We start from the raw sequence: 22,598 nt of genomic DNA, 5'->3' as shown, positions 1-22,598 counted from the left end.
TGATGCTGGAGAGTTTTTCCTTTGCTTCTCAGAGGGAATGACAGGGAAGATAGCTGGTCTGGCCACTGTGTGGGGTTTTTTGGATAAAATAGTGTATCCGTGGTGACAAGGTGATGGATGGAGATGAGTAAGGATGGAGGATAGGTGTCTTCACCTTACAAGCACAAGGTAAAGTGTATCTGTGAGGACAGTTCTAAAAAGCCCTTCCAGAACCTTCCAGCAGTGATTCCAGTTGCTACAGTTCATGTGCTATCCACAGAGCAAGGCCGCCTGCATGCCAGCCGCCAAAAGATTCACCCAGCTGGAGAGGACAGTATACGGGTGGGGAAGGGGGTTCTATTGCGGCTCTGGCGTTCATTTACTATGAGACAGCCGTTTGGGGGAAAGTATGTAAAATGAGTTATTAAAGTGAGAAAAGAGAATTGTGCATCTTGGGACTGTGCAATAAACAAAGTCCTGTTTTCAAGGTCATTGTGAAGTCTCTAAGGTCAGTGAACACTAAGGTCTCTGTTCCTTAGTCTAGTGACCACTCCTTTTATTCTGAATAACTAGTTAGTGTCAAAATTCACTTATCCTAATGAATAAATTCAACTATCAAAACAGAATTCCATGGCCATGTCTCCTTTTCCATCTACAGTTGTACTAATGTTGATCTTCTATCTTTCTTTTGGCTAATTTGGCTAGTGGTTTTTCAGTCTTTTCGAAGAACAAACTCTATTTCATTATCTTTTTGTACTGTTGTTTCATTTCTATTCCATTAATTTCATCCTTGATTTTAATGATCTCTTCCCATTTATGTTTTTGGGAACACGTTATTTGCTCTTATTTTTTCCAGGGCCTTTAAAAGCAATGTTTTAATTAATTCTTTGAGAATTTCATACAGTGTATTTTGAGTATATTCATCCCTCCACTCCTCCCATTACCATCCTTCCTTTCCACACAGTTTTGATCCATCCTCCTTCTCCTCCCCTCCCCCACCCATTTCCCCAATGGAGTCTAGTTCAGCTTGTGTTCAGTCTACTCTTGGAAGTGGGGCTGCCCTGGTGTGTGGTCAGCATGCTAGGGGTCGAATCATTAAAGAAAACTGACTTTCCCTCTCCCGGCAGCCATCAAATCCAAAGCTGCTCAGCTAGCAGTGGGATTCTGTGCTTACCTCTCCCCTTTCTGTGCCAGGATTTGTCTGGCTGGAGCTTTTGCGGATCTTGTGCAAGCTGTCAGAATGCTGTGTACTCAACAGCAAATCTGTCCTTCTGTGTTTGGAACAGACCATGTTGTTGATGTTATTTACTACCTCTGATTGACAATCAACACTTAGAAATGTTCCTTTTAGGGTCTCCTTTATTGTGTCCCAGAGACTTTAGTATGTTGTATTTTTGTTTTCATTCTATTCTAGGATGTTTTAAATCTCCCTCTTGCCCCAATTATCTATCATTCAGCAGCTCATTGCTTAGTGTCTGTGAGTTTATATACTTTCAGTAGTTGGATTGCTCTTGGTATCTAGCTTTATTCCACTGTGGTCAGATAGAATACAGTATGTTATTCCAATGTTCACTTATTTATTAAGACATGCTTTATATACTGATGTGTGGTCAATTTTGGAGAAATTTCCGTGGGCTTCTGAGAAGAATGTATACTCTTTACTGTTTGGATAGAATGCTCTGTAGTTGTCTGTTAGATGACATCTTTATGATGTCATTTAACTCCAGAGTTTTGCTATTTAGTTTTTTCTTCTGAAATGAACTGTCTATTGGTAAGAGTATTATTGAAATCATCCACTGTTGAGATTCAGGCCACACTAGTCAGAAGAACATGTGAGTGACCCACCTGCCAGTCTCACTGTCCCACTCCCAAGATTCAGTTACCCAAGGCCCATCTAACAGCCCTCACACTCCTAATCAGAACCCTGAGGCCAAGCCCTGCCCTCAACCCCAGGGAACTCCTGCTGCTCAGGTGCAGGCTGCACCAGTTAGAAGAACAGAGAGGCCCTCATGCACCAAAGGACAAGCTAACTGCTGGAAGGCCAGCTCCCAACTTGGACAGAGACTCCCTACTAGATCAGAGGACATGCTGGCCACCAGAAATCCAGGCCACAAAGACTAGAAGACCAAGGAGGAAACAACAACCAATGAACAAAATAACCAGCCAACAAAAACAAACTCAGGAATCAGGACCTAGACCTAATCATCCCAAACCCAGGTGCCTAAACTCCAGTACAAGAATACAATCAACAACAGCCAGGGCAATATGGCACCACTACAGCCTAGCTAACCTACAAGAGAAAGACCCAAATATTCTAATACAATTGAAGCACAAGAAAATAACCTTAAAAACAACTTTATGAAGATAATAGAGGTCCTTAAAGAGGAAATGCAAGCATCACCAACAGAATACAAGAGGTGAAAGTGAGAATCTCAGGCACTGAAGATACAACAATAGAGGAAATAGATTCATTGGTCAAAGAAAATGTTAAATCTAAAACACCCCTAACACACAACATCCAGGAAATCTGAAACACTATGAAAATACCAAAGCTGAGAATCATAGGAATAGAAGAAGAACAATCCTAATTCAAAGGTCCAGAAAATACATTTAACAAAATTATAGAAGAAAATTTCCCTAACCTAAAGAAGGACATGCTTATAAAGGTACAAGAAACTTATAGAACATTAAATAGATTGTATCAGAAAAAAAGTCTTTGTGCCACATAATAATCAAAACATTAAACATACAGAACAAAGAAAAAATATTAAAAGCTTCAAGGGGGAAAGGCCAAGTAACATATAAAAGTAGACCTATTACAATTGCACCTGAATTTTTAACTGAGACTCTAAAAGCCAGAAAGACCTGGATAGATGTCTTATAGACTCTAAGAGACCACGGATAAGAGACTACTATACCCAGCCAAACTTTCAATCACCACAAATGGAGAAAACAAGATATTTCATGACAAAGTCAAATTTAAACAATACCTGTCCACAAATGCAGCCCTGCAGAAGGTACTAGAAAGAAAACTCCAACCCAAGGAAGTTAACTACAACTATGAAAATCCAGGCAATAGATAATCTCACACCACCAAAATCCAAAGAAAGGAAACACACACACATACACACACACACACACACACATACACACACACACACACACACACACACACACAGATAGAGAGAGAGAGAGAGACCACTGCCAACAATAATAATAACAAAATAACAAGAATCAGCAACCACTGCATATTAATATTTCTCAATATCAATGGATTCAATTAGCCAATAAAACGACACAGGCTAACAGAATGGGTATGAAAATAGGATCTATCTTTCTGCTTCATACAAGAAACACAGTTCAACATCAAAGATAAATATTGCCTTAGAGTAAAGGTTTGAAAAAAGATTTTCCAATCAAATGAATCTAAGAATCAAGCTGGTTTATATATCCTAATATCTACCAAAAGAGACTTTAAGCCAAAATTAATCAAACGATATGGAGAAGGACATTTCATACTCATTAAAGGAAAAATCCGTGAAGATGACATCTCAATTCTGAACATCTATGTCCCAAATGCAAGGGCACCCACATTTGCTGTGGGATGGTCTGTATGTCAAGTGTGTTGCTGATTGGTCGGTAAATAAATCACTGATTGGCCAGTGACTAGGCAGGAAGTATAGGTGGGACAAGGAGGAGAATAAAGTTGGGAAGTAGAAGGCTGAGAGAGACACTGCCAGCCGCCACGATGACAAACAGCATGTGAAGATGCCGGTAAGCCATGAGTCATGTGGCAAGGTATAGATTTACAGAAATGGATTAATTTAAGCTGTAAGAACAGTTAGCAAGAAGCCTGGTACGGCCATACAGTTTGTAAGCAATATAAGTCTCTGTGTTTACTTGGTTGGGTCTGAGCGACTGTGGGACTGGCAGGTGAGAGAGATTTGTCCTGACTGTGGGCCAGGCAGGAAAACTCTTGTAAAAGAAACACTGTTAAAGCTTAAATCACACATTGAACTCCACACATCAATGCTGGCAGGCTTCAGCCACCCAACTCTCACCAATGGACAGGTTGTCCAGACAGAAACTAAACAGGGAAAACATGGGACTAATAGAAATTATGACTCAAATGAACCTAACAGATATCTACAGAACATTTCACCCAAACACAAACACAAAAGAGTATGCCTTCTTCTCAGCACAAAATAGGACCATCTCCAAAATTGACCATATACTTAGTCACAAAGCAAGTTTCAATAGATATAAGAAAACTGAAATAACTCCCTATATCTTATCAGACTGCCATGGATTAAAGCTGGATTTCAACAACAATAGAAAAAAACAGGATGCCTAGAAACTCATAGAAACTGAACAACTCTCTACTGAATTACCACTGGGTCAAGGCAGAAATAAGAAAGAAATTGAAGATTTCCTAGAATTCAATGAAAATGAATGTATAACACACACAAACTTGTAGGGTACCATGAAAGCAGTGGAAAGAGGAGAGTTAATAGTACTAAATGCCTTCATAAAGAAATTAGAGAGATCTCATCATACTAGTGACTTAATAGCACACCCGAAAGCTCTGGAACAAAAAGAAGCAAACTCACCCAAGAGGAGAAGATGGAAGAAAATAACCATACTCAGGGCTGAAACCAATAAAATAGAAACAAAGAGAACAATACTAAGAATCAATGGAATGAAGAGCTGGTTCTTTGAGAAAATCGACAAGATAGACAAACCCTTACCCAAACTAACTAAAAGATGCACAGAGAGAATATCCAAATTAACAAAATCAGAAAGGTAAAGGGGGACATAACAACAGACACCAAGGAAATCCAAAGAAGTGGACAATTTTCTCAATATATAACAAAGTTAAATAAAGATAAACAATTTGAATAGACCAACCCTCCCCAAGGAAATATAAGCAGTTATTAAAAGTTTCTCAACCAAATTAAAAAAAAAAGCCAAGGGACAAATGGTTTTGGTAAAGAATTCTGTCAGACTTTCAAAGAGCAGCTAATAGCAATACTTCTGAAATTATTTCACAAAATAGAAACAGAAGGAACATTGCCAAATTCATTTTATGAGTTCACAGTCACTCTGATAACCAAACCACACAAAGACTCAACAAAGAAAGAGAATTACAGATCAATTTCCCTCATGAACATTAATGCTAAACTACTCAATAAAATACTCAAAAACCGAATCTAAGAACACATCAAAAATATCATCCACCATGATCAAGTGGGATTCATCTTAGAGATGCAGAAATGGCTCAACATATGAAAACCTGTCAATGTAATCCACTAAACAAACAAACTGAAAGAAAACAACCACATGATCATCTCATTAGATATTGAAAAATATTTTGACAAAATCCAACACCCCTTCATGATAAGAGTCTTGGGGAGTTCAGAGATACAGGGATATACTTAGACATAATAAAGGCAATTTACAGCAAGCCTATAGCCAACATCAAATTAAATGGAGAGAAACTCAAAGCAATTCCATTAAAATCAGGAACAAGACAAGGCTGTCTACTCTCTCCATATCTATTCAATATAGTACTTGAAGTTTTGGCTAGAGCAATAAGACAACTACTAAAGGAGATCAGGGGATACAAATTGGAAAGGAAGAAATCAAAGTATTGCTATTTGCAGATGATATGATATTATACATAAGGGACCCCAAAAATTCTACTAGGGAATTTCTAGAGCTGATAAACACCTTCAGTGAAGTGACTGGATACAAGATCTACTGAAAAAAATCAGTAGCCCTCCTACATACAAATGACAAATGGGCTGAGAAAGAAATCAGGGAAACAATACCCTTCACAATAGCTACATATAATATAAAATATCTTGGTGTACTCTCACCAAGCAAGTTGAAGAACTGTATGACAAGAACTTCAAGCATTTGAAGAAAGAAACTGGAGAAGATATCAGAAGATGGAAAGATCTCCCATGCTCATGGATCAGTAGGATTAACATAGTACAAATAGTAATCTTCCCAAAAGCAACTGACAGATTCAATGCAATTCTCATCAATATTCCACCACACTCTTCATAGACTTTGAAAGAGCAATATGCAACTTCTTATAAAAAAAACAAACAGGATAGCTAAAACAATCCTGTATAATAAAAGAACTACCAGAGGTATTATCATCTCTGATTTCAAGCTGTACTACAGAGCAATTGTAAGAAAAACCACATAGTATTGGCATAAAAACTGACAAGTTGATTAACAGAATCAAATCAAAGACTCAGAAGTAAATCCATACATCTATGGACACTTGATTTTTGACAAAGAAGCCAAAATTATACTATGGAAAAAAGAAAAGTACCTTCTACAAATGATCCTGGTCTAACTGGATGTCATCACGTAAAAGATTGCAAATAGATTCATCTTTCACAAAGCTCAAGTCCATGTGGATCAAAGACTTCAACATAAACCCAGATACACTGAACCTGATAGAAGGGAAAGTGGGGAAATAACCTCGAATACATTGATTGGCACAGCAGACAACTTCCTGAACAGAAAACCAATAGTCAGGCACTAAAACTTGACAATTAATTAATGGGACTCCATGAAACTGTAAAGCCTCTGTAAGGCCAAGGACACCATCAATAGGACAAAACAGCAGCCTACAGAATGGGAAAAGATTTTCACCAACCCCAGAAAGAACTCAAGAAACTAGACATCAAGAAACCAAATCATCCAATTAAAAAATGGGGTGCAGATCTAAACAGAGAATTCTCAACAGAGGAATCTCAAATGGCTGAGAAATGCTCAAAGAAATGTTCAACATCCTTAGCCATCAGAGAAATCCAAATCAAACAACTCTGAGATATCATCTTACATCTGTCAGAATGGCTAAGATCAAGAACACAAGTGACAGCTCATGTTGGAAAGGTTGTGGAACAAGGGGAACACTCCTCCATTGCTGTTGGGAATGCAAACTTGTACAGCCATTTTGGAAATCAGTAACATGGTTTCTCAGAAAATCGAGAGTCAATCTACCTCAAAAACCAGCTATACCACTCCTGGGCGTATACCCAAAGGATGCTCCATCTTATGACAAAGACATTTGCTCAACTATGTTATTAGCAGCTTTATTCATAATAGCCAGAACCCGAGAACAACCTAGATGTCTCTCAACTGAAGAACAGATAAAGAAAATGTGGTACATTTCCCAGTGGAGCATTACTCAGCTGTCATTAAAAACAATGACATTATGAAATTTGCAGGCAAATGGATGGAACTAGAAAAGATCATCCCAAGAGAGGTAACCCAGACCCAGAAAGACAAACATGGTATGTACTCATTTATAAGTGTATATTAGCTGTAAAGTAAAGGATAACTATGCTACAATCTACAGATCCAGAGAAGCTAAGTAACAAGGAGACTCAAGTGGGAGATGCATGAATCTCACTGTGAAGGGGAAATAGAATTGACATTATGTGGATGTGGGGAAGCATTTGGATGGGGGAGTGGGGATGGGAACAAGTGTGATGAGGAGGGAGGAGGATGGAGGGAAAGACTACTGGGAGAGACAACTGGAATTGGCAGGGGAATGTATCTCTGGGATGAGCTAGTAACCTAGTGCTTTGGAAATTCCCAGGAATCTATGAGAGTGACCCTATCTAAGACTCCTAGCAATGGGGGATACAGAGCCTGAACCGACCATCTCCTGTAACCAGGCAAGCCTTCCTGTGGAGGGACTGGGACACTAACCCAGCCACAAAACTTTCAACCTACAATTTGTCCTGCCTGCAAGATGTGCTGGGGTAAAGGTGGCATAGATATTGTAGGAGTGGCCAACCAATGACTGGTCCAGCTTGAGACCCATGTCATGGGAGAGAGCTCACCCTTGACAATGCCTAGAGGGCCAGGACCCAGGGGTGGGTTAGCCCAGAGACCTAGAATAGAACCAAACTCAACTGGCAAGCAAACAAACAAACAAATCAATGAAATGATTCCTAGTGATATCCTGCTATACTCATAGGTTCTTATCTAGCTGCAAAGTCATCAGAGAGGCTTCACCCAGCAAGTGATGAAAACGGATGCAGATGCCCACAGTCAAACGTTAAGTGGAGGTAGGGGAATACTGTGAAAGAGGAGAAGAAAGGATTGAAGGAGCCAGAGGGGCCAAGGACACCACAATAAAACCTACAGAATCTACTAACCTGGGGTCACAGGGGCTCACAGAGACTGAACCGACAACCGGGGAGCCTGCATGGGACGGACCTAGGCTCTCTGCATGTTATGTTACAGTTGTGTAGCTTGGTCTTCATGTGGGACTCCTGACAGTGGGGAGCAGGGGCTGTATCACTGCAACTTGATACACTACGGCTGGTTGATATCCATGGGAGGCCTGCCTTTACTGAAGAGAAATGGAGAAGGAGGAGTGGATGGGATGAGGGGAGAGGAGAGGCTAGGGGGAGGGACTGGGAGGAAAGGAGGGAGGAGAAACTGCAGTCAGGATGTAAAAACAAAACAAAAGAATAAATGAATACAAAAAAGAGAAAGTATTGTCTTTCAAGGAAAAAAAAGGAAAGAAATCACCCACTGTCATTGTGTCGGGGTCAATCTGTGCTTCAGATCTGAAAATGTTTCTTGTATGAAATTGTCCGTCCCCTGTGTGTTCGGTGCACGTGTGTTTAAGGTTGTAATATTCATACTACACACACCCTCCAAAGGCTCAAGGAAACATTTTTTTTTCTGGTATAGCAGGGCATTTGCACGTATGAACTCACAGTAGTTGTGATGTCATGTATGAGTCCTGTGCAAGTTCCCGTGAGACCAAGAAATCACAGCATGGAGAGGGGAGGTGGGCATGCAGCCCCACTGCTCTCTGAAGTGCGATTGGCAACTGATGGCTGATGGGACATTTAGAGTCAGTTCTCTTCTCAATGTAGACCCACACATCCAAGAATACATGAGCAGCACAAATTGAATTTGATGCAAAATAAAATAAAAGCCAACAGAACAGGACTTCAGATTCTAAGAATATTCAAGAATATGCTGAGGGTCCTTAAGGTTTGATGGATCATGCTTCGGGGAAATAGAGTCACTAGGAGAAGTGTGAAGTCAGGTTTTTTTTAGCACCAATCTGACTTAGGCATCTATCAGGCTTGCCCATTGTTCCAGAGCATTTTCTTGTTCTCCTAAGAGGAGGAATGGTGGGAGGGCTTTGGCCTGCAGCCTACATTAGAGTGCTGAATGGAGCCCTTTTCCCAGGGATGCAGTAGTCTAGGGGTTTTGCCAATGACTTATTGTTTAATTTCTCTTCAGACAAATTTCAGGAAGCTTTTCCCAGCTCAGTTTCTAGCTGGACTTATTTTTTTCAAAGATTGTTTTGCAGATCATGGCTGGGGCATCCTGAATTACATCCTAGGAAGTTTTGCCACTATTGGGGCTTTAGCCATCCTCCCCTCTGGGCTGGGAGGCTTAGTTGGCTCTGCCACACAGCAGGCTTTGCCAGATGTCTCCCTGACTGGCTCAGCTGGAGGTCCGATCCTGAATGAGATGGGGCTGTGGCCAAAGCATCACCCCTTTCTGTTTCAGTTTCTGAACTCAAGGCAGGGCAGAGCTGGACAACTGTACCTGCCACGTACTTGTCCTTCCCTGCTCTGGTCACATTCCTCACCGAAGCCTTTTGGTCTAAACAGTGGCCAGCCAGACTGTGGCTTCTCTTGCTGGGTGCTGGGACCTGTGTTGTCTTGGTCCCTCTCCACTGCAGCTCCTGATGACTGCCCTCTCTGGGACCCCAACCTCGCCTGAGAGTTGGGCTTGGATTCTCTTATCCATGTCTCCCTTGCATCTCACACACAGCTATGAATGCTAGAGAGTGTCCTACCATCTGTCCCTGCTCCTACCCTGGTGAGGGTACAACAAAGACAGCTTGGGCTTTGCTGGCTGCATAAGGATGGAGGCTGGGTCTGAGATGGTTTATCCGAGCCTGTTTGTAACATGCTGAAAGGCTGGACAATAAAGAGCTTAGAGGTGTGGACTGAATGGTCTCCACTGCAAGTATAGTTGTTCGCTGTTGTCTGAGGGGGATTAGTTCCCGGAACTCAAGGTTCAAGAATCTCAACATCTGTAAATGCTCAAGTGTTGTCAGTTTTACATCTGACTGCACTGGTTATGTGGTTGGTTAGGTGGTTTTTGTTTTGATTTGTTTTTTTGTCAACTTGAAATGTACTAGAATCACCCAGGAGGAGAGACTCTCAATTGAGGAATTGCCTCCTTCAGACTGGTCTGTGGGCGTGTCCATGGGGGTGTTTTCTTGATTAATGATTGATGTGGTACTGTGCCCAATGCCATTCCTGGGTGGGTGGTCCTGGGTTGTGTAAGAAAACAAGCTAAGCAAGCCATGGCATGGGGGGGCGGGGGGGGGGGGGAGTAAGCTATCCTCCATGGTCTCTGCTTTAGATCCTGCTTCCGGCTTCCTGCCTTGGCATCCCTTGATGATGGACTGTAACCTGTAAGCCAAATAAACCCTCCCCTCCCTTGAGTTGGTTTTGGTCAATGTTCTGTCACAGCCACAGAAAGTAACCAACGCCTTACCTAAATACCTCCTCCCGTAGATTTTAACTCATCTCTAGGTGACTTTCAATATCCAATTCAATGTAAACACTGTGTAAATAGTGGTTATACAGTTTGATACAGATATGAAAGTCAAGGATGGAAAGTCTCTGAAGCATGGTTTGGTCTCATTCCTTGATTTCATTTACAAACGTGTTACACTGACTTTGATCCAAGGCTATAGTGTATTAGCTTCTGCCTTCATTAGCTTCTTGAAGTTCACATTGTAGGAAGACCAAAGATGACTCTCCTTTGCTACAGTCACAAGGCTGAGAAGGCCATGCTGGCAGCTGACACTGTTCCTTAGGAGCATGAGGCCCTGCTTTTCTGCATCTGAGCTTGAGCCTGTGACAAAAGACTGTGAAGAACTCACCAACGCATCTTCCTTAGGGTGCACGGTGCAGAGGCATGAACAGCATGGGGGAAGAGTCCCCCTACCCCTCGACATTTTGTTCTGTTTCTCACTTGTGAACCTTTCTCCTTACTCACATCTGCGGATTGCTTTCTTAAAAGTTTCTTCCTTTTTAATTGCCCAGAAAATATTTAATTCTATACAATTATTAATTCTATTAATAAATGTCTGCCTATGTTTCGCATCCTGCATTATGAATCAAATCTATGGTGGTGGTGAAGACAGCAGCTATGTGTTGCTAAAGGTAGTCAAGCTGGCCGCAGGCACACACTAGGAAGCCTCAAGCCACTGGGCTTCTGCTCCCTGTGGGTTAAAAGGTAAGTCTCTGGTAGGTTGCTAGATGGCCCTGGATCTGGCTGGTGCTCCCCCTGTACTTAACTTATGTGGATTTTCGACTTCTGAGTCCACAAAGTCTGATGGGGATTTTGTAGCTCTTCCCATTTCTTCTGGGCTAGTTATCTAGCCAAGCACCTCAATTTCCAGTTCTGTGACCTGAAGCAAGCTCTCTGTGCTTTGGTTCCCTCGTCTACTTACGGTGACAGTGCTCAGGGCTGGTCAGGGCATGGAATGACACGGGGCATGTAGGGCTCTTCCCTGGCACAGTGTGTCCCTGGCACACATTACTCACCCATCTGCAAAACATGGTTATTGCTAGTATATCAGCCAGCTATGGAAGGAGTATTAGTGTCTCCCCAACTTCTTAAAATTAAATCTAGTGGGATGATAATTAAGAGATGGGGCCTTTGGGAGGTTTTTAACTCAGAAGCATGAAGCTATAGTGAATAGAATTGGTACCTTTTTAGAAGAAGACCAGATAAATTCCTTGCCCCTTCCATTGTGGGAGGACACAGTAGAAATACAGACATCTATGAAGTAGAAGGTAGACTCTCACCAGACCTCAGATCTGCTGATACAGTGATCTTGGACTTTTCAACCTCCAGAACTGTAAGAAATAAATTTTGGTTGTTTGCCAGACACTCAGTATCCAGTTCACAGTTTTTTTGTTGTAGTCCATCACGAACCATGACAGGGCCTGACAAGTGTCCTGTGAGGTTGGTGACACAGGTGTCATCTCTCATTCACAGAAGAGCTAATTGAGGCTCAGAAATAAAGTGACTAGTCAAAATTAATTAGAGGATCTGAAGCACTCCCGTTAGTAGAGATAAATCAATGATGTCACACCCGTAGAATAACACTCCTTGAACTATTATTCAAGAACCTGACCAATGCTGACAGTGTGCTGAGTGAAGTGATGCCCAAGTGTGAGAATACTATGGCTTCCACTGAGCACGCCCACCTTTCCCAACACTGAGTATGCCCACATCAGCTGTGGGGGATTTGGTCTGGCCTTCTCAGGATACTGGCTGAAGAATTGTTTCAAGGGATGTTTCTTGACTCAGAAGAAAGGAGGGGTGGCCAGCTCTGCTGGGAAAAGGGGGACTGGTATTGAGGACAACAAATTAAACCTAATTCAATCTATGGAAATATTTGATTACACCAATGCAATTTATTATGCAAAGTTGCCCTTTCCGACAAATGGAAGTTGCTTGAATAAGTGGGATGGCAACAGAAGGTCTTCCAGCAGGCAAACAAACCCAGCAGGAACCCTCCTCCCAGCAGCACACACCACAGCCTTAGGCAGACTAGAGGACAGTGCTACCCTGGAAGTCAGAACACAGTGTCAGTCATGTGACCTTAGCATGTCCTTCCCCATCCCTGTGTCAGCCCATCCAGCTTCCCTAATCAGAAAGATCCTTCCACTAAAGACAGAATTCTAACACACACAAATATTCACATCCCAGATCATCTCTGGTTCTCAGGACAAGGGGTTTAAAAAATTCCGTGTAAGAACAAATCTTTCCATTAGGCATGCATTTGTGGTTTTTAAGGCTTTTTGTGTCTCCACTCCTGATGGATTCTCACAGCGTGTCTGAGAAGTTAGAAGGTAGCGCCGGCAAAAGTTCTCGTTCTTGACAGATGAGAACAAAAGACAGTGTCCTGTCCAGGTCACCTGGCTGTGGAGCTGACACTTGAACCCAGCCCTTTAGCGCCTCTGAACTTCTCTGCTCACTCAGCTCTGGGTCCCTGCCCTCCAGCATAGGGATTCCTGCGAGTCCAGGCCACATCACTTATGGGGCAGGAAGAGGGGAGGACCTCTTTCTGGAAACAACACCTTAGAGTCAGAGGACAGCAGGTCTCAGAAACAGGAAGCCAGAGCCCAGCTGGAAATCTGTTATTCACTCATTACGAGACCCCAGGTATTTCAACTATCTATCATGAGCTGGGAATGGTGAATCATGCCTGTATGCTTTGCTTGTTTGTTTGTTTTTTGTTTTTTGAGACAGGATTTCTCTGTGTAGTTTTGGTGCCTGTCCTGGATCTCGCTCTATAGCTCAGGCTGGCCTCAAACTCACAGAGATCCGCCTGGCTCTGCCTCCCGAGTGCTGGGATTAAAGGCGTGTGTCTGCTGCCTGGTGTGTGCCTGTATTCTTAAAACTTGGGAGACTGAGGCATAGGAAGGCCATAAATTCTTGACTATCCTGGGCCATATAACAAGTCCTTATCTCAAAAAAATAAGAGCATCCACTAGCATTCCTAAAACCATGGGTTCTATCTCAGCATTGCATAAACCAGGCATGGCAGCTCACATGTGTGATCCTGTCTCTCAGGAGGCAAAGGCAGGAGGGTAAGACATTCCAGGCCATCTTGAGCTATATGGTGAGTTCAAAGCCAGCCTGGGATACATGAAACTTTGTGTCAAAATAAACAAACAAATAAAAAGAAGATAAGCAAGCAAACAAAATCCCCCAATAAATATCCACCCATCATTTTTTAACAGCTATCAAGAGTCTGGCATTATCCATGTTTGTTGTGGGTTGTTTTTACTCTTTACTCTCAGGTGATCCACCACTCAGCTCCCAAAGAAATCACACAAAGAGGCTTAGTCTTAATTATAAATGCCTGGCCTTAGCTTAGCTTGTTTCTTGTCAGCTTTTCTTACCTTTAAATTACCTTGTTTATCTTTTGCCTCTGGGCTTTTCCCATTCTCTTCTGTAAATCTTACTCTTACATTGTGGCTTGCTGTGTAGCTGGGTGGCTGGCCCTGGGTCCTTCTCCTTCTCTGGCTACTTCTTTTTTTTCTCCCAGATTTCTCCTTCTGTCTATTCTCTCTGCCTGCCAGCCACATCTATCCTTTCTCCTACCTCACTATTGGCCATTCAGTTCTTTATTAGACCATCAGGTGTTTTAGACAGGCACAGTAACACAGCTTCATAGAGTTAAACAAATGCAACATAAACAAAAGTAACACACCTTAAAATAATATTCCCTAACACATGTTTTACAATGCTTCCTCATCAAACACTGTAGGCCATTGCTTGAAGTCTGACCTATAGTTGAGGGAGCCCTGGTCTCTGTCTGGGAGGTGCTATAAGCGAGAAAGTATGTTAGTGTTTGGGCTGTTCCTCATCTAGTCCAGTGGCTGGTACTAGGCATTCTGGGAAGAGCTCAGATTTTTCTTTCCCATAGGAAGCTGAGACAGGACCCCAAGATTGAGAGCTGCTCTGGAGGGGGGGACAGCATGGAGGAAGGGAAGAGTGAGGACCCAACTTTGGGAAAGTTCAGGTTGTGGACTTGCCGAAGTCTGAGCAGGGTCATCTCTTGTGTAAGATTTTGTCAGGTTGGCCTCTTTAGCTGAGCAGGTAGGCCACCCTCCTGGGACACCTAGCCCTAGCTGTCAGAAGGAGGACCATTATCATAAGTATTTAGAGAAGCCTTTCATTTACTAATTCAAAACAATTTTGAGGCTCACAGAGGCTTGTTAATGTGCAAAGTGTCACAAAGTAGGTTAATACAGAACCAAGTCTAGACCAAGGTGTCGCAACACCTGGTCACGTGATGTCTCATGTTCCAGAACCCCCTCTCTCCTCACAGAGTGAGATGTCTTGCTGCTTTCTAAAAGGAATGAGCCATGAAATTATGAGAACAACCCGACTAAGGCAGAGGTGTTCGACCAGGAGTCTTTGGAGGGTTCCCTGGGTAGTGCTTTTCTTGGTTAAGTTCAATGCCAGTAGTCAACATCCCCACAGTGTCTCTTCCACCCAGGCTTCTATGATCCACAAAGGACACTTACAAACCTCAAAACCCCAAAGTGGGGACATCCCATTTTCATAGCTTCCCTGGGACAAGACTAGCCCCAAGTCTAAACCAAGAGAGAAAGTGGCTCCCCCAGGAATAGAGGTAAGCTATCTAGTCAGAATAGGGAATGGAGGGAGGGATTCCTGGCCAGCTGGGAACCTGTCTCTGTCCACTGTCCTGTATCTCCATGGCTGACGCTTGTTGATTGGTTTGTCATCTGATGGTCATTCCTTCTATATTTTGTTATTATTTCGTTTTTGTGCTTTACTTAGATGGTCAGGCTGTTTTCTCATTGCATGGAAGCAGTGATCTACATTTTCACAGAAGTCAATTACTTCAAGTGTTTAAGTGAGATGTCTCGAAGCCATCGTCTGGGTACCCTGGCTCTTCTTGTCTATTGGTTCTTCCAGCTGAGAGTTTTATGACTGTCTTGTTTGGATCCCAGAAAGTAAGAAAGGATGGAGAAAGAGAATGAGCCACTCCAAGAGGCCTCTTGTGTTGTAGAGGAATGGAGATTTGTTGTGGGAAAGGAGGTCTGTGGTGGGATGGAGGTCTGTGGTGGGATGGAGGTCTGTGGTGGGATGGGAGTCTGTAGTGGGATGGGGGTCTGTGGTGGGGATGGAGGTCTGTGGTGGGATGGGGGTCTGTGGTGGGGTGGGGGTCTGTGGTGGGATGGGGGTCTGTGGTGGGATGGGGGTCTGTGGTGGGATGGGGGTCTGTGGTGGGGATGGAGGTTAAACAGATTAGGTAGGCATCCACAGCTGATGGCCCTGGAGATGCAGAACTTGGGGCTGCAGTTTCAGAGGCAGCATGCACAGTGGTAAAGTCCCAGTGACCAGACACACAGCAAGAATGTCAGCCTGGGTTGTGGCTTGGACAAGGGGGGCCATCTTCCTCAGCTGGAACTGTGCGGGTTCTAGTGTACCTGCCGGCAAGTTGGAAGACCTATTTTAAACGAGGGCTTCTCAGAAAATCAGGCCAGGCTGACGCTATTCTTAGGCAGTCTCTTGGGTTTCTGCAGGGATCACAAGTGGGAGGGAATTCTACAGCTGAGCTTCTGGCATTATTTTGCCATTCACAGGCTGTGTGGCATTCTCCAGAGCTCCTCACCTCTCTGAACCCACACTGTTATTTATCACAGAGATCTCGATGTCCCTTGTGACCATGAAGATCAAATGGACTCTGATTCTGAAAACTAATCAACCCAGCTGGGAGCTAACCTTAATATCTGAACTGAAAATTTCAAAGGATCGACTGAAAAGGTATTTCCTTGGTATCTTCTATTTTAAAAAAAAAATCTGCACCCTCCGTATTGCTCTTTGTGATGTTCCTTCTCTCCGCATAGCTCTCCCTGAAGCCAGGGACTGGGGCAGCTGGAGAGCCGAGGAGCCTCATGAGCCCAGTCTGAGCAACACTACACATCCCTTGCCACATGGGACATGCTCATCCAGGGCTGCTGGCCAGGCGCAGGAATGGAGCAGCAGCACCATGGCACAGCTGGACGGAAGTCCTCTCAGTCCTTTTCCATGATATACACAAGAGCCAGAGGGAGGCAGGACAGAGGCCAAGGCAGCAGCTCAGCCTTCCTGCACGCCTAAGGAGGTCACCTAACCCAGCCCAGAAGGGAGTCAGGGAGGCCTCCTGGAGGAAGGGCCCTGCCGCCAAAGAGACTGGCATAGGGAAAAGCTGGTCATGTAACAGTCTCTCTCGGGCACAGTCATTCACTCGCTCACTCATTCATTTACTCATTCATTCATCCAGGATCCCCGAGACATGCTGTGTATAGGTCTAGTTAGAGGGAGGTGATGTGTGGATAAGACTGCCTCTTTTTCTTCTGCCAAAACTGCTTTTAGGTTAAAGGAGTGTGTGGTTCCGATACGGAACAGAGATTCCTGCCCCCATCCCAACTCAGTAGCATGGTGTTATATAAATTTATTTTTCATCCTCCAATTCCCATACTGGTCTCTGTAAAGATGGTTGAACAGGGAGAGGCCGGGAGGACCTGGGTTGTCTTTTGTCTGTGACTGCGTGCTGTTCATCCACAAAGTGTCTGTGTAGGTGGCAGTATAAGTGTCCCTTAGGATACTGTGGCTGCTAGTGATTCAAGGAGTCATTCTGCAAGACCTGAGGGGTAAAGCTAGGGAGATAAGAAGGGGAAGACTGGTCAATGAAATGGTGGATTTCTGTGGAGTCTGGTAACATTTAATTTTAGGAATCTCATCTCCAGCACCCATAACTCAAACCCACGCCAGCACGAGGGCTTTGTGCCAGCTCCATCCTTGTCCTGGGAAATTTCCATCACATCAAGGATGCAGTTATTGAGAGCATCAAGCTGGTCAGCTCTTGGTGATGAAGAGGGGTAAGGACATTGCTACCCCGGTCCACGAGCCCCACAGCACAGCTCAATCCTGCCTCCCCTGCCCAGGGCTGTTCACTTCATACAAACTGCCATGGAGAATTAATTGTGAGTCTTGCTCAAGTCCCCCATTCTGAAGTAAGAGCAATAAAGACCCCTTGATCAGGGAGGGGAGGAATTTCATGGAATAGAAGGCTGTTTTCACTTCACAGAGCTGGAAATGTCAGTCCAGAAAAAAAAAAAGGATCAGAAATCTCATTGCTGATGCACACCAGGGAAGACCAGGCAATGATCTAGAGGCTGCAAATCTCACATGCCCCAGCTCAGATTGCAGTTCCCCAAATTTTCATTAGATCTTTCTATTCTACTAATAATTATGGAAAATTAACTGGGAAACCAGCACACCACACACCTAGGTACACCTGCTGGGACAGCTTTGGAGCAGCCAGCCAAGCTCCGTTCACAGGAGATTCTCTGAAATCTGTCCACCTAATGAGGCTGGGATGGGGCTCACTAGGTGGACAATATGGAGAAGCATCTTTGTGCTTCCTGGGATGATGGCTGCAGATCAGTGGGCCCTCCTCCCAGCTGCAGAGGGGCCTCCAGGGCAGCCCAGGTCCTTCCTCTGTGATGCTGCCTGTTCTCTGGTCCCAGATGAAAGATGCTGATACTGTTATTTTGTTGTTGTTGGCACTGATGACAGTGGACATTCTCCTCAGGGGCACGTTCTCGATACCTGAAGGGATTACCCTATCCCTGCTCTGTTATCTGTAGTCCAACATGAGGGATCCATCTTGGAATGGGCACAGCCTGTCTTTCCTGCCCAGAAAGGCTGTGAGCACCAGGAAAAACTATAAACTTGGAACTCCTCAAATGTACCCTGTTACTATTTCCCATTCTCTAAGAAACCACTTGTGTGTTTGTTATGAGCGGATCCTAGGACCTCCGAAGACCTTTCCCTACTCCAATTCTGCAGGTGTGGCCTGACACCTCACGCTCAGAGTTCTTCAGGTAAGTCCTCCTCTGCACACATGGCGAGGAGAGCAATGGCCTCCAGCAATGACTGAGGTGCTGAGAACCTGTGTAGGAACCTGTGGTCATGTATGTTAAGACAAAGAGGCTCTGATGAAGGTTAAGGGTAGGGAGGTGACCATGGATTATTTCAGTGACCATGTTAAGCCCTTCAAATGAGAGAAATGCTCCAAGCTGTGGTTAGAGCGTGCCATGGGACAGTAGGAGGTTCCCAAATGTGACATGAGAAGGACCTGACCTGTGTGTGGGCCGGCATGAAGACAGAAGAATGAGGAATGTGGATGGCCTTTAGAAGCTGGAATGGCAAGTGGCGAGTGTGACCTCAGTGCCCGTGGAAAGGGTTTAGGCCACAGTGCACCCCAAAACCTAGGTTGACTCCTGACTTACTGAACTGTGAGAAAACAAATACATTTTTCAGCTAGCACATATGTGGATGTTTTCTATAACAGGGATAGGAGACAAGACATAAACTATGTGACCAAGAATATTTTACTTACAAGTTTATTTGTTTTAGTAGTCTTTATTTTTTTAGTGTCATTTCAGATTCACAATACAACTGAGTAGAAGGTACAAGATTCCCTAAGCGCTTTCACTTATTTCTGAACAGGAACAGCTTTCAAAGTCGTGGGCATCCATTGTCTTGTCGACCAAGAGAGCTCCAGAGCATCTGTTTCTGTCCTCAAGCACCCAAATGGCCTTAAGTGGTATAAGCACGGTGGGTGTAGGCTGTGTTGTAACGTAGTTAATCATTTGCTCGTGAATCCATTCATCAGGGTTAATTCAGTGCAGCTGGTTAGTTAAATAGCCAGGGCTCAGTGTGGGTGAAGGTGGGAGCACACAAAAGCAGAGACATTGTCGCGGGAATTAAGGAGTTTATATTTCCAGTAACAGACAAAGAAGCCAGCACAATGTGTTGCACAGATTCCGATCTAATTAAGCAAATTCTCTGTGGGGGAGTTGAGGAAGTTCAAAGAGGGGTGAATGGAACTTCTAGATCAAGTGGGAGTTTGCAAGTAAAGAAATGTAGGGAGGCAAAATCACGTGTCCAGGAAGAGAGGAGACTGAGATAGTGCTGGGGAGCAGCCTACCACTCAGATACCAGCTAAAGCTGGTGAGCTCCTGCAATCCAGACACCTGCCAGAGATGAGCTGGTGAGCGCCTGCAACCTAGACATCTGCCAGAGACGAGCTGGTGAGTGCCTGCAACCTAGACACCTGCCAGAGACGAGCTGGTGAGTGCCTGCAACCTAAACACCTGCCAGAGATGAGCTGGTGAGTGCCTGCAACCTAGACACCTGCCAGAGACGAGCTGGTGAGTGCCTGCAACCTAGACATCTGCCAGAGATGATCTGGTGAGCTTCTGCAATCCAGACACCTCCAGAGACAAGCTGGTGAGTGCCTACAACCTAGACATCTGCCAGAGATGATCTGGTGAGCTCCTGCAACCTAGACATCTGCCAGAGACGAGCTGGTGAGTGCCTGCAACCTAAACACCTGCCAGAGATGAGCTGGTGAACGCCTGCAACCTAGACACCTTCCAGAGATGAGCTGGTGAGCGCCTGCAACCTAGACAGACACCTGCCAGAGACGAGCTGGTGAGTGCCTGCAACCTAAACACCTGCCAGAGATGAGCTGGTGAGCGCCTGCAACCCAATTATCTAACTGCTTTCTCAGAGCCATGCCTCAACCTCCCAGAATGAAATGAGATTTTCACTTGTCTAACTTCTCTTTGGACTAGGTCATGGGTTCATGACTCTACCCTATCAACAGGAATGGCAGGGAAACAGATAGAAAGTTAGGGGGAAGGCATTGCCTTTTGACAAGCTTGTTGTGGGGAAGACATTGCCTTTCCTGCCTTCTGGGACTTGAGTGAGTATGCTTTTTAAGCTGAGAAGGGTTTCAATAAACACAAGGAAAGACGGCCCCATCTCTGAGGGCCGTGATGGAGTAGAGAGATGGAGTGGTACATGGTCTGATGATTCTGTGTGTCATCTCCATCTACCTGACCTCACGTCTGCATCCTGTGTCTGACTACTCAGAGGCAGTGGCTGTCCTTATAGTTTATGTCCCTTTCAGTGTGGCAGGTGGAAAGATGGGACAATGAGGATCGGGTTTGTTAGGACTCCGTGCCACACACTGGAGTTGTATCATCACTTCATCTCATGGGGCTGTCACACAGCTGAAGACATGGCAGGAGCTGAAGTCCCCTCCAACTGCTCTTACCAAGACCCTGTTTCATGGACAGCCCCCCGGGCCTGGTTGGTGAGGCTGAATAAGAACCACCCCTGCCTCAGCTCCCTTGCTGCTCCTTCCTCACACCGTGAAGAGAAGCCAGCAGCAGCAGCAGCAGCAGCAGCAGCAGCAGCTCCTCCAGCTGTGAGCCAGCCTTTCCTGATTCTTAGGAGATATGAACTCATGCCTACCATGTGTTTAGGAAATGGAGAATTGTTTAATTCAGCGAGGAAACCGTCTCTCTGTCTCTGTCTCTGCTCCCTCTCCCACTTTTCATCATCTTTATACTTTGTCCTCAGTCCCTGGAATAAATAAGATTCAGAGAAGCAAATAACTAGAAATTCAGTCTTGGGGAGTGTTGAAAACAGTTTGGGAAAATTCCGAGGCTGGCGTGTAGGACAATCTCAACCCTGAGTCATGAAGCAAAGACCAAACATGGTCCCGCCACTGCAACCAGCACCCCTTTACTCTGCTCTGTAGATGCTTAAGTGGAGCATCCATAGGGGAAAGTCTGGTCACTCCTGTGGGTTGAATGTGGGAGGGTGGAGGACGAGGAGGTGGCCTTCCCCATGGCCGGGACTACACCCACAGCCCAGAGAGAAGGGGCTGACAGGAGTTTCCTTCTTGGTTCTATAACAAGATCTCAAAGCAAGCCAGTGAGTTCAGCAACATCCCCCAACAAGCAGCTCTGGATCATGCTGATTCACTCATTAAACAACATGTTTCTCTTACCTAAGCATTCAGGATTCCCTCCCCTATTGCCATCTTGCCACTTTGGGGTATTTTTCCTGGCCTTCATTCCTTAAGGAACAGTATGTTTCTCTGCCACCCCTGACTCATGCCTGGAGAGAGCTGTTTCTGCTTGTTGTTGTTTCCGTGGTGGTGACTCTCTACCAGCAGCCACCATTCCCGCAGAACCACCTGACCACAGTTCCGGCGGTCTGGTGCAGGGCCCTTGGAACTGTTTCCCCACCTTCCTGGAACCGTTAACGTTCCTTGGCTCTACAACCTTGGCAAAGCTAAGTTCAAGGTTCTTAGCTCATATTTTAATTTTCACCCTTGTGCTCTCAGGGAAAATTCTATGCACAAGGGTTTCTAGGTGGGATGAGGGAAGGGACTGGGGAGCACAGTGTCCTTGCTTTCTGTTACTTTCCATTGTAGGAAGCACAAGCAGAAAGGAGAGCTGAGCCTCTATAACTGTTGTGCTTGGACAAGCTTCCTGCACCACAGATTGTTTCAGTGATCAGAACTCTTCCACTCTTCCATGGTACACAACAGTGCACCCCTGAATCCCAGACAGGAGGGGTCTGAGAAGCAAGGGAGGAAGAAGGAGCAGTAGGGAATGCCCGTGTCATGCTGCCATGCTGCCATGGATGAGCAGCCCCAGCACAGTGTCTTTACACGTCTGTGGTGCAAACCCTGGGTAGGGGAGCCACATGTCCCACCTTAGGTATAGTAAGTGATCTAGAAAACTGAATGGTCTGACTCCAGAAAGACCCGCTGCGGGAGCGGCATGGCATCTCCCCAGCTCTGGGTCCTGGCTGCATGCCCACTGGGATTTATCCTCAGAGATCCACGGGTGCCTCAACTGGTTACTCTTTTCCAGTGAAGATTTAGGAATGGAAGAAGCTGACCCCAAGGAAGATGACAAATTCTAAGGAGTGAAGATGAACTTGGTCTAAAAATGGGACTCCCAATTTGCCGTTCCAGAGCCTTAACTCCCTGTCCTGTGTGGTCAAATGGGCAGAAGCCCAGGCTGGAGCCCAGTAGAGGGGGAGAAGCAGAGTCCAGGTGTAACAGAGCAGGGCTGTCCGAGAGTGGAAAATGCAGTGACGACCTGAGCAGGCAGGACATGTAGTTC

At 44.8% G+C, this 22,598-nt stretch overlaps 1 long non-coding RNA gene across 2 annotated transcripts in view; it reads left to right on the top strand.

The window, feature by feature from the left end:
- The window catches only part of LOC128120906 (uncharacterized), a 122,135-nt gene that overhangs the window by 44,168 nt on the left and 55,369 nt on the right, over positions 1-22,598 (top strand). The window contains exon 2 of one of the 2 annotated variants that reach the window (XR_008222001.1): positions 16,260-16,380. This is a non-coding gene — a long non-coding RNA (uncharacterized LOC128120906). Of the gene's footprint in view, positions 1-16,035; positions 16,381-22,598 lie in introns of those variants that run through there. The other variant, XR_008221999.1, reaches the window with a different exon arrangement.

Source organism: Peromyscus californicus, unplaced genomic scaffold, assembly GCF_007827085.1.
Source record: "Peromyscus californicus insignis strain IS unplaced genomic scaffold, ASM782708v3 Scaffold_11__1_contigs__length_118956290, whole genome shotgun sequence".
In the NCBI taxonomy this organism is placed as follows: Eukaryota; Metazoa; Chordata; class Mammalia; order Rodentia; family Cricetidae; genus Peromyscus; species Peromyscus californicus.
Note: the sequence above shows the minus strand (reverse complement) of the source record. Positions and strands in the feature narration are given on the sequence as shown.